Raw genomic sequence first — 12,945 nt, 5'->3', positions numbered from 1 at the left:
GTATTATGAGTGGTCCACAGAATGCCCAGGAGTACAGACCTTTCCCCCACTGCATGAAGCATACAATGGCTCAGCTGAACTGCAGTCCTGGCAGCTAAGGGAGCACAAAGATTGCTCCTTAATTAATCTCCCAGCACAAGTGGGGAGAGAGCAGGCAGAGCCATGGCTCTGGGGGAGCACTCCTTGGGCAGATGCAGTAGTTTGTGTTCTGCCCCTGCTTCAGGAAGCTCCCCAGAAGCAGTGCAATAAGCCATCCCCAGTACAGGGCAGCAATGGCCCAATCCTGCCCTAAGTGTTTTGCTGGGATTTTCATCAGAAACTGCTAACAAAACAGCTATGAGTTATGCCCAATTAATTTAATAACTGACCAAACTATACTGACTGGCAACTACAAAATACGAAGTGAACAGGAAAAGTGATGGCATAAAAGTGGGAGGAACAGTGTTCATTATACAAAAGCAAAACACACTGAACGGCAGTCAGGGGTTCAAATATGACACACACGGGCACGTACAATGCTGCATAAGTGACAGCACACACAGATATTTGTTATGCAGGAACTCCGCACGATGCCTGCCTCTTGATTCTCCACTGCATCCATGGGGCAAGGAAGCTGAAGTTCTTTATTCTCTTACATAAATTCTCGTGCACACAACATCATCGGCACCAAAAGTCTGGAAAAGAAACAACAATCAGTCTGCAGAGATGTAATGGGCAGAAATTAAATGCAGTTTGCTTATTATTATATTCCTTTTACTGTGCTAGCTAATACAGAGCAGAAATTCAATTTCCTGTGTTCTGTACTAAAACATGGAAAAACATTGCACCTTTGTCTAACTCAAAGAGTAGGTTTTGGAAGGGGGTGTGCTGTAGGTTACTTTCCTTCCCAGACACATGAATTGGGTCAGAATGATAAATGGCCTAGAACCCCAAGTCTTCTACAGCTTCCTGTCCTGCATTTGCAAAAGAACACAAGAGTGGGGCGAGGAGTTGGAATAAGCTGTAGCTTTTATATGTAAAAGCAGTCTCTGAATCAGAGTAGCTGAAGTAGAATGGAGCTCTGCTGATTTGCACCAGCTATCAACCTATGACTGCAAAGCTCATGTATGAAGTGGCCTTGCCACACTTGCCAATTGCAATCCTTGCTGTCTGGAGACTGCATAGGCTGTGTGCAATGTCCCTGTCACTGTTCCTGTTCCATTGCTCTTTATCCTACCCTTGAAGGGAGAGATACCTTCATGCAATACCCAGACAGTCCATGGCCCCCTGTTGAGTCAAATACTAAATATGCAAGTTCTTATGATGGATTGTGATGTGGACCTACACTTAAGAGGTGTCTGACTGAGACTAAATTAATTTCCCATTATATGACTTTTGGTCATCTGAGAGTTTCTGACTCAGTGATTAGGAACTCTCTTTGTCCCATTAACAGTCCCTTGAGCCACCCTGCTCTCCACCCATCCTCAGTAACTGACCAGTCCATGGAGGTCCTATGTACTGCATTCTTGGTGTTATACCACTGACTTCAATAGAGTTGGCAATATGTCCCCTAGTGTCTGTCACTCAGTGGTATGGAACAGTACTTAACTGGTAATTCCATTGGAGCAGTATCACAATAATGATTATTCAGGACATCAGAGGGAAAACAGTAATTATACTTAATGGAAGGTGAGGGCATAGGCACAAGTGGGTTTGTGTGTGCCTGCAGTTCAGACACTGGCTGGACTGACACTAACTGATGATCATAGAGTTAAAGATAGCTAAACCATAGAAGATGAAGGAACCATGGAAAAGTGAGGAAATACTGAAAATGAAAGTTTTCCTTCACTCAAAACAGGTTGGTTTTCAAGGTCCCTTTTAACAAGGGATTGGGCAGGATCCTTAGCTAGCGTACACTGATACAGCTCCATTTAATCAAGTGAATCTGGGTCAGCCCCAGGGTGCTGTGAAAACTCAGCTGCACTTTACTTATAAAAAAAAATGATGCCACTGTTTTGTTTGGGCTGTCACCTTTTCAAAATGACTTGGCCAAAAAAGTGTAGCTTAATATTATTATATTGACCTCACTGACCTTAAGTATTCTCAGGAAGGGAGAGATGGCAGAGGGGTAGTGAGGAGTGACAAAGATATCAGCACCATTTTTTTATATAGAGCTGACACTATGCTTTAAAAAAAAACTTGCGCATCAAAATGTCTGGAAATTAACAGTAAAGGACCTAAGCAACTCCCAAATACCGTATAATCATCATCATTCCCAGTCCCTACCCAGGAGACACAGCACCTACCCAGCTGAACCTGGCTCCCTATTAACAATTGCAAGAGCTGTGGCAGAGAAAGGACATGAGGGACAGACTGGACCCCCACAGGGCTCTCATGGTTGTTATGCTGGTCTACAGCAACTTTATTTAGATTGGAAGGTATTTGGGGCAAAGACTGTATGTTTATTTTAAGTCTGTACAGTGCTGAGCACAAAGATGCCATGGCCCTGGGTGCTGCCTACAGACAGTAAATAACAATAGTCATAACATTTAAACAACTGATTTGTAAGAGAACAAACTCTTCCCCTCAGGCCTGTGCAATCTGCATTGTCCATGTATTCACAGACAGAAAGGGAATGCTGTAGCAAAAAGATAGACTAGTACAGACACAACTTAGAAGCCTCAGGATGCAACCACTGGGTTGCCAATGGATCCTGTGGGAAGACTGTGTGCATGTCTTACAGAAGAAGATGACCTTACATAATCTGGGGGAAGGGGTATGGTGTAATGAAGCAATCAGAAGGATGATTTCTTGGTAATGCTTGTTACAGAACCATGGCAGAGAGTGGGAAAATGAGGTTAGAAACTAAAGAAAAGCAGAATGAATAAACAGTAGTCATGAATAGTGTCAGGTATAAGAAGTGATTTAGAGACAGCTTTTTCATTATCAGCTTAGACCTACTCACAACCTCCACCAAGAGTAAACCCTGAGTAACACAACTCTAGTCTTTCTTTACATGTACATTTCTTCCCTAATGATTTCTTCTTCCCCATGCAAAGAGGTCAAACCCATGCTAGCTCAAACACACTGCATAGTAGTTAGAAGACTCATTGCTGAGTGTTACACACTGACACAACACTTTTCAAACACAGCAACACATTCCTTTGCTTAAGAACCAAACTAGACCATGTGGCTTCTGATGTATTGTAGAAATATGCTTCATTTTTTACCTTTTATATGTTATATCATGTAGGTAAAAAGTTATAAAAGGAAGAAGCACACATTGCCTCCAGTATGTTCTCTGAATTAATACTAAACAATGAATTCAGAGACAGACCTAGAGTAAACCTCAGCATGCACACAACCACGAGGGCACGTTCTATAAAAGGGTTACACAGCAGTGTTTCCTTTGTCCATTAGTAGCATCCCTGGAGCATAGCCTCATTGCTACACACCCACATGCTCAAGTGCTAATAATTAGTTCTTTTAGTTCTTGAAATTGTGGTCAATTTGTTCAGTGATGGAAAATCTTTGTAATTTCTGTAGGCTTTCTAACACTTTGTGTCTCAGAGCTACAGCTACCAGCCCTAAAATCACAGGGATATTGCTCTTTAATTCAGAACATATTTAAAAGTCTGCTTTAAAGGAATATATCCTAAAAATATGAGAACAACAGATATAATATTATTTCTCAAATGCACCTCTGTCATGAGAAATTAATAAAAGGCAACATAAGCCCTTCTCAACCACTTTAAATTGCAATGGCAAGTGCAGCAAGAGGCCCAAACCAAGGGGCAGATTCAGATGGAAGGATTTTACCTAGCTACTCCTCCCCTAAGAAATTCATACAGATTTGGACTAAGAGATTAGGGATTGATTTGGTGAGAATCCCTCTATTTAAATCTGTCCTTAAGGTTTTAGTTCTGGGCTGGCGGCAGCAGGGAAGGAATCTCATCAGAACAAATCTTGAGTGAATCCTATAATTCAAGGGGACAGGAAGCTCAAGCTCTGGAGCTGACATCTCTCAAGAGCATTTTATAGGAGTCCAGCACTGTCAAATCTGAACCCTATGTTAATGAGAAAGGGTGGGCTTTTCAAAGGTGCCTTTTAAATTTGTTTGATGATGACTGTACTCACCTTGCAGGGTGCTTTGAAGCTTTAGGTTTATAAAGTACTTGATCTAAATCTACAGAATTGGTGCGTCTTAAAGGTACTATTTTCACAATGGCATATAGTGTCCTGCACCTGGCTTGTCACAAACCACATCTAAAAGTGACTGGTAACTCACTGCAAACAAAATCCTGCAGAATGGGATAATTCAACAAGTTGCCTTCTGCCAGTTCACTGGGGACCTGATGAAAAGCCCCACAAAAAAATAATCAATGGAACGGCTTCCATCAGTACCAATAAACATTACATCAGGACTTTATCAGAGACAGTCCTACAGGTAAACCAGCTTTTCAAAAGGATCTTCCTTAAACATGCTATCCATGTGGCCATTAGCAGAGTGAAATACATGATACATTCAGGAAGGACTCTTGCACAGAAGCAATTGTTGGGTCAGCATCATTTATATATATATTTTACTTTGCTATATTTATGCTACATGCTATATAGTCACAAATGACTTCATGACTCATGCCTTGACCTGCAGTACCAACTTACGAGAGGGAGAGAATGTGCATCCCCAAATAACTACAGCGCAGAGGGCTCTTTTTATGTGCATAGCACGTGCCATGCCCAAAAACCTTCTGAGGATCCACACAGAAAAATAGAAATTCCCTCCCTACTGTACACCCACAGCAAGACATGTCTAAACAGTCAAAAACAATCTGCCCTTCAAAAAATGAAAGGGAATTACTTTTTGGTCTTTAGTGCTTCAGTGGGAGCAGACCCTCTTCTGGATCACTATTTTATTTAAAATCAGGTTTTTGGTTTGTGTTTTAAAAAGGAAGATTTAATTCTTTTCATAACAAGATCCAAGCCCAAGACACCTGCCTGCACACTTTGGCACTTGGCTGTGCAGTATTGTCCCAGATCAGTCCTGGACCTTCTTACCTGCTGTGTTTTATTTCAGAATTCAGCAATATCATTTAAAAAATGTTCACTCATTCATCTCTGCTCCACAGTTCAACAGTTTTAATCGAGTACAGCACGATTTTCTAGGGAGAGGAAGGGGGGTGGAAACCCTGCTTCAGACCCCTTGCAGTTCTGATCTTTGACCCTTGCTATAATTGATTCTGAGAACCCCTGTGTGATATGTGAACTGTGCAAAATTTGGTTTGAGGCTGTTTTTAAAGCCCTGCTTCACAATTTGCCTACCTGATAGTATTTGTGGTACAGAACACCAAAAGGGGAGAAGTCATTAAAACAGGAACATAGATAAATAGAATAAAAACTATTCTCAATTGAATGAATTAACCCTTGGAGGCAGCAGCCTTTAATTCTGGGGAAGAGCAGACCCTTTGTTCCTCTTAATATGCACGAGTGATTGACAGTTCATTAATATTGCTATAAAGCTATAAAGACTATAGAATCAAAATTAGAAGCGAAGGGGAAAAGACCTAATTTTAAAGTAACCTGAGCCCTAAATCTTCATTTTAGGTCAGTATATGAAGTGTATGCATTTGTTGGGTCAGATTCTGAACTTGTTTACATTGTTATAAATCTGAAGTAACTCCAGTAAGAAGAATTCTGGTGTGTGTAAAATGATGGTCCTTTGTTATAATCCTAAAGTTTATGCTGTCAAAATAAGCAAATCTGAATTGCAATGTAGCTGCACTCTTACCTGCACCTTGGTTGGCAGAGCCTATGTAACTCTTTATAGACATTTTTATTAAAACTTACTGGAAAACACAAATCAATAAATGCTTTAGAAAGACAAAACAAAAATCCCCAAACAGCACCAGAAGTCTGTCACTAATAAGCAACTCTACACTAACAATTCTGAGGGAGAACAGGAACAGCACAAAGAACTGAGACTGCACCACCGAGCTTCCCACAAGACAGTCAGAAACAGGATTGGAGAAAACAGCTTTACAGTTTTTAAAATAGGCTACCATAACTATACAAAAAAGGGGAGCTGTAGGAGGTGGGTCGCTAAACCCACAGAACCAGTTTTTAGTTTACAAAAAATAAGTTCCCTGAGTTGTCATAAGAAAAGGAGCAACAGAGTAAACAGAGAGCAAATATAATCTGTGTTAGAAACGTAGTAGACAAGAAGAATCATCTTGGTAGTAGAATGTATCATGCTTTAATGCAAGTAACTCAAAGCTGTCTCTTCTCTAAGAGGACTGGAGAGACAGTTCTACTACAGCAAGGGACAAATCCTGCCGGCTCACCTCATGGGAGCAGTCTCAGTCACTGGGCTGGTCATTTCCATAGTAAAAACCTGTGGCAAGAAGCTAAAGACACCTTTGTGGAGATTTTTCCTAACTCCCACTCTGCTTCCTACCAGCTTGGTTCCAGCTTAACCATATTGCCTCTTGCTGCAGCTGGTATTTATAGTCTTTTTTTAAACAACAGTCTCCTCCCCAAAGGGAGCTCTGTGAAAAAGCTACTTCTGCTTCAGATTGCATCCCTTTGCCCAAGCAATGTCTGCAAGGGAGCAAGGAGAAAATCTTGAGAGGAACTTTGAAGCTGGGAATCATTATTGGTTAAGTTGATGCCCCAGGGTAAATTTCAGTCCATTGTGGAGCTGCCCACTCCCAACCCACACCTATGAAACAGCCTCCTTAGAAGAAAAAGGTAGAAACTAACACTCAGTAAAATCCCTTCTCCCATCATGTGGGAGAAAGCCAACCCCCAGTGGAGGATTTCTTTTCAGGAGTCGAAGCGTACAGCTTGACCCATTGAATTCAATCAGTGGGACTACTTGTGTGGATATAGCAAAAAGGTTTGGGCTTCAGACAATGTAGCTGTACCTTTTCAAGGGCCAAGTGGCACACGGGAGAGGTATTTGGGCCCAGAATGCCCTGAAGCTCTGAGCATCCAGCCTGCAATCAAAGGGCAGTTTTTGTGAACAATGACAGACCAGAAAGAACCTGACACCCTGGTGACATGATTAGTTCTCTTCCAGCTAAGGGAGGAATAACCTAACGCTGCAAGAGCCTTTTCTTTTTCTACTCACTCAAAAATAAACATTAATAATGCCGGCACTATAAGAATGGAGAGGACAGTAAATTCAGTCATGTGAAATAATGCAGCTGTCATCAGGAGAAGAAGGGTGGAGACAGGCTAATGGTTATACCTGGAGACAAAGAAATCATCTTAGCCAGCTGAGTAATGAGTTCATACCTGGTGTCTATGTGACAGAGGCCATCATATGACCCAGGGGTAATGCTCTAAAGATAGCACCTCTGGAGAATATAATGAACTACTTCTCTTGGGATGCAATAAGAGAAATAATTTCATTACCTAACAATATGGTTTCCATTTTAGCTCAACTGTAGTCATGACAATCCTATATTACTTATTTTTAAAATGTGGCAATAATAAATATGTTTTATTTAACATACTGTGTTGGAAAGAAAATCTATTCTTCCACTAGGGAAGTGTCATAATCTAAATAGACCCTTCGTACGCTGCAGCCTATTACATTGAAATTACATGGCAAGGTTCCAAGATTTATGCAGCCAGAACTAGCAGAGCAAAACCCATTCCTTACCCCCTGCCTACTGCCTCAGTCCTCTTCCCCATCGAGACCCCAACCTAGCAAAGTTTAGATTCTTCCCTCAGTTTACTTCTATTTTGACCATAAGCTTCATCTGACTTCAGCAGACATGTAGCAGCAGCTGAAATGAAGTTAGGATTTTCAGAGAGTTGGTTTTGGGTAGAGAAGCAGCCCCATTAAATGCAACAGGAACTGAGTTGTCAAACCCCCTCCAAGACTTGAAATTTTTTATCCAGTGGGAGAGTACACTGTGTCCTGCTGGTGAAACAAAGCAAAGATTACTGTGTTTCAGAGATGGGAAAGAATACTACCTTTTAAATGCTAAATAATGAGGACAGGTCACTGATACAGAGTGATCAGGATCACTTTTGTAAGCTGAATAGAAGTAAACATGCATTTTAATGCAGCCAAGTGTATATTCGGACATCTGAGAACAAAAACCATAGATCATACTTACAGGAAAGGAGATCCTATCCTGGGAAGCAGTGACTCTTACAAGAACTAGAGTTCATGGTGAATAATCAGCAGAACATGAGCTTCCAGAGATGCTGTGGCCAAAAGGGCTAATGTGATCTTTGGATCCACAGACAGGGAAATCTCAAATAGGATGAGGGAGGTCATAGCCCTCTATTTTTGGCAATGGCATGACTGCTAGTGGAATACTGTGTCCAGTTATGGTGACCACAATTCAAGAAAGATGTTTATAAACTGGACATGGTTCAGAGAAGAGCAATGAAAATGGTTAAAGGACAGAAAAACCTGCCTTACAGGGAAAGACACAAGATGCTCTCTCAGTTTAACTTAGAAAAGTGGTCAGAGATTGAAGGGATTGGTGCCTGTAAGTATCTACATGGGAAACAGAAATTTGATCAGAGGCAGTTCCTTGGCACAGCAGACACAAGATGGAAGAAGATATAATGGCTGGAAGATGAAGCTAGACACTTTCAGACCAGACATAAGAGGTAAATAATCAACTGTGAAAATAACTAACTACTGAAACTGAACAAGATTGTGGATAGATATCTATCTCTGAAAAGACTTAAATTAAGGGGTTGGGGAGGGAGCTCTAGGATATACCCTAGTTCAAACAGGAATTAATTCAGAGAAGCCTTACAACTTGTTTTATCCAGAAGTAAGACAAGATCATCACAGGGGGTCCTTCTGACATTACAATCGATGAATCTCTATTGTATTTCCCAACTAAACCTTCCTCTCTTTCCCCAGCCAAGTCAGTTTATGTCAGCAGTGCAGAAGGCAATGGTATTATGATTGGCTCTCCTGCTTGGCTTGCAGAAGTTGGCCTTGGATCAGCAGCCACCTCATTAGCTTGTTGCTTAAATGACAAACTCCAAAAATGCCTTGTGAGTCAGTCATAAATATGAGGCTGGAGAAGAACTGTTGCTCAGGGTAATTACATGTATATAATGTATAAAATAGTATACCTACCTTTGTGTGTGTGTGTGTGTGTGTGTGTGCGTGTGTGTACATATACATGCATGCGCAAGGCATGACATGGATTAAGGTGCCATGCCTCCTAAACTATATGGATAAAATAAAGATGACGGCAGCTTAGCAGAGAAATTATCAAGAATTTGAGCATTCAGATTTATGGAAGCCAATGTGATTTCATTAATAGCATCAAGCCCATTTCTAGAAAGTAGATGCACTATTCCCTGATGTCTGGAATAACATTATCATTCTAAAAGTTTTCTGTTTTCACATCGTTTATTTTGGGTCTTTTTTTCTCTCCTCCTAACCGCTCTGCAGAATACTGGACATTGTGTGGGAACATTCAGAAGGACAAATACACAAGTGTTCTGAATAAAATATCTCCTACCTTGCTCCAGTCCCCACAGCATGTCTTCCCTGCTGAGGCATTATGGGATAGACAGCTAGATTTACCCAGTGTGAACTGACATACCCAAGCAGTTCAGAAGATCTGGCCACAAACTGAATTGTTGTATTTGTAACTAAGTTAAAGTGGCAATGCCTCTAGCCAGTTACTGATCACAGTTGCAGCTGCATAGATTCATAGAAGGGAACTCAATACTAATGGAGATGAGAGCAGTGTAAATAAATAGTCCGAATGTGACTCACTGGTTCAAATGCAGAGAACCAGTTCCAGTGCGGCAGAACTGCTGATGTATTCCTGCTCAAGTGTGCAGTGTGTCAGAAGATTGGGCAGAGGGATAGCCAGGACTGAATGTGTAGAAATAAGGAAGATGAGAGTCCAGGGGACTCTGAAAACAGGGGGCAACTCTGAACTGGATTTAGAGATGAGAAGAGACTGAGGGAAGGTGGCAGAGGTTCCTGCTTAACTAAATAAGATTAGATCATGTTAACAGTATGCCATATTCCCAGTTGTCCCACACCATGTGACTGTGTGTAAGAAGTAACACTTTACGCATGTGCTGAAAAAGGAAAAGGAAAAGGGTACTTTTCCGGTAAGTTGAAGTGGGCAATTCTGCAGAAATGATGTCAAACTCTCTGATCTCATTTTGACTGCAAAAAATCTGCTATTACTCAACTGAACTTATTGGAGTTTCAGATTTACACAATAGGATTTACCCACTTGTGTTAATTTGACCACTACATGTGCAGAGGTAGGTACAACAATACAATATGAATGATAAAACCTCACACATATTTGGCAAAGTTCTTTGAGAGCAACAATTTAAAAAACCTTGTGTGCTACCTGTACTTTAGCAGATAGGAGAATTGTGGTTTTTCAGGTGCATTTAATATAAACAGCATGTTTCATACTGAAAAAGTAACAGTCGCACAAAATAGCAACAAAAGTCATTAGTGTAACTTATGCACTAGAAAGGCTAAAGGTTCTTACCAAAATCAGCTCATCGTTAGATAATTCCCGAGTCCAGTAGGTTTTAGGACCATCTCCCTCAATAAGGGTTTGTTTGCAGTAGATCTTGTTTTCATTCTCCCAAGTGGCCAAACTCTGCAGGCAAGAAAACCATTAGTAGTAACATTAATTATTTTCCCTGGCACCATGAGGCAGGGAGACAACAATGAACACTATGGAGAATAATTGCTGCAGTAAAGAAGCAACACATGGAAGATAATAGCAAAGAGAGAAAACACATCAACAGAACGTGGTCAAACCAAAATTAAAGTTTTGGTGGCTGTTTTGCGGAAAGGTAGATTAATAACATGGGAAACTACTAATGCAGCATTTTAATTTATTTTCAGTCATCCAAACTAAAAGGCCTCCAATTCTCATAAAATGCTTAATGATGAGAAATGTAACTTATTGACATGTTATTCTGTAGTATCTATATTCTCAGGCATCTTTATAAAGGTTTGGGATGATTTGACATGCTATTTATCCCTTTGTAACTCCTTTAACATAAAAGCAGCTAGAATCACATGTAATGCTTTGTGCTTATAAATAATGCATATTTACCACTTATAAAACTTTTAAATGGCACTGTTCCAAGTTAACTGCACATTAAGCATACAAGCCAGAGCACAACACGACTATATTAAAGAAGCTTTACTAGCAATCTGGTGTTATCCTTTTCTTAAGACTGTGGGTCTGGAGATGGACATTTTATATTGCCAGGGTGTATTTTTTTCATTTGAAATAATTAGTATAAAACCATTTTGAAGTGAGAAATCATAGGATATCAAACTGTTTTCACAAGCAGGCTTTCTACTGCTTTTCATCTGCCTGCTAAATTATTGTTTCACAATGCAGTGGAACAGCTGTGCAGACGGATGTCTTATAATGAATGTATGAGTAATCACTTTACAACTAGCACATGGGAAACATTCATTAGCCTATGATGATGAAAAATTAAAGTCAATAATTCCTAGAGTATCCAAAAGAAAAACTTTTCTTTGGTATAAAAATTAGCTATTCCCTTTATAAGGAAAGTGAATCCTTCAAAAAGATAGCCTTTGAAAACCAATGTGCCATTCCAAAAAGCAAAGTTGCAGATGCCATGTCTTTTATTCCAAATACACTGAACCCCTCTTTGTTTGTGTGAACAATAGATTAACTTAGACTGCAAAACAAGACCCTCTTCCCCCCATAAAGTATTTCAGAATCTATAACCATTCAACTACTTTGCCAGGTACTTCACACTACATTTCAAATTGCTATTTTACTACCCGTCACTTTCTGCATTGTAGCCACATCTCAGTTTTACACACGCAGTTTAGCAGTATAGCTTGCTCATGAGACCCAACTATAAATAATTTCACACCACATGGAAAAAATTTACTCCATCACAAAACACATTTTTTAGATTTTGCCAACTTTTGAAGCATACAGCGATAATTATTGTTTTTCCAGATTTAGTCAGACATTTTCTCCTAAAAATGTGATCAAATACAAATGTTGTGTACATTATGCATGATCAAATCCAAATTTTATTCTTGCAAGTAGAATAATATTAACAAAACCAGAGCTACTTTGTGAATTATTTAATCCTGCTCTTTTTTTTTCATCCTAGAAATTCAATGGGAATTGCTGCTATTCAGTATCCCTGAGGATGGGGCCTCCAGGTGTATCAGTTTATATTCAGAGTAACTGTTCTGAAGACCATGGGATGACTGAATTTGCACTGATGCCAATGATCTCAGACACTGGTCCAGGGATGATCAGAAATGACACTTTTCCCAATGCATTGTTCTAACACTGTTTTGTCTTCTTTTAAAATATGACTCCTTATGTGCGACCAGACTCTGATTCACCCTTACTCACCCACAGCAGTGCCTTAGGCTGCCAGTATTTCCTCTGATCAGAGAGAGGTGATCAGAGACTGCAAGAGCTACTCAGTAGGAGTAAAGGGTAGCTAACCTGGGACTACCAGAACCCGCCTTTCACCCACACACCGTGACCGACTGCTGCACGGCCTGGCACCTGGCACCCGGCGCTTTCACATGGCTGCAAAGCGTGAAAGACCCGGTCGGTCAGAAGAACTGCCCTGCCTGGGTCAGCCGTAGGTATCCCAGTGTCCCGGCACAAGAGCTACTCAGTAGGAGTAAAGGGTAGCTAACCTGGGACTACCAGAACCCGCCTTTCACCCACACACCGTGACCGACTGCTGCACGGCCTGGCACCTGGCACCCGGCGCTTTCACATGGCTGCAAAGCGTGAAAGACCCGGTCGGTCAGAAGAACTGCCCTGCCTGGGTCAGCCGTAGGTATCCCAGTGTCCCGGCACACAGCTGCGGAGCGGGTGAGCGGACAGGGCATGGCCGGGTTTTCCCCGCCGTTCCCGAGTCCCTCGCCGCCCCCAGCACTCCGGCTCCTCCGCCGTCCAGTGCCGG

The 12,945-nt window shown here is 41.1% G+C and overlaps 1 long non-coding RNA gene across 2 annotated transcripts; it reads right to left on the bottom strand.

Moving 5' to 3' along the window:
• Positions 1 to 337: 337 nt before the first annotated feature.
• On the bottom strand, positions 338 to 12,694 carry LOC102384952. 2 transcript variants are annotated; one of them, XR_003094927.1, is made up of 3 exons: positions 12,674 to 12,694; positions 10,494 to 10,607; positions 338 to 674 (listed from the first exon to the last, which is right to left on the bottom strand). It is a non-coding gene; the product is annotated as an uncharacterized LOC102384952 (long non-coding RNA). The 2 variants fall into 2 exon arrangements; XR_324268.3 differs by lacking the exon at positions 12,674 to 12,694 and adding an exon at positions 12,474 to 12,587.
• Positions 12,695 to 12,945: the final 251 nt, after the last annotated feature.

This window comes from Alligator sinensis, unplaced genomic scaffold (assembly GCF_000455745.1).
Source record: "Alligator sinensis unplaced genomic scaffold, ASM45574v1 scaffold954_1, whole genome shotgun sequence".
NCBI lineage: Eukaryota > Metazoa > Chordata > Crocodylia > Alligatoridae > Alligator > Alligator sinensis.
This window is presented reverse-complemented; position numbering and strand designations above follow the sequence as displayed.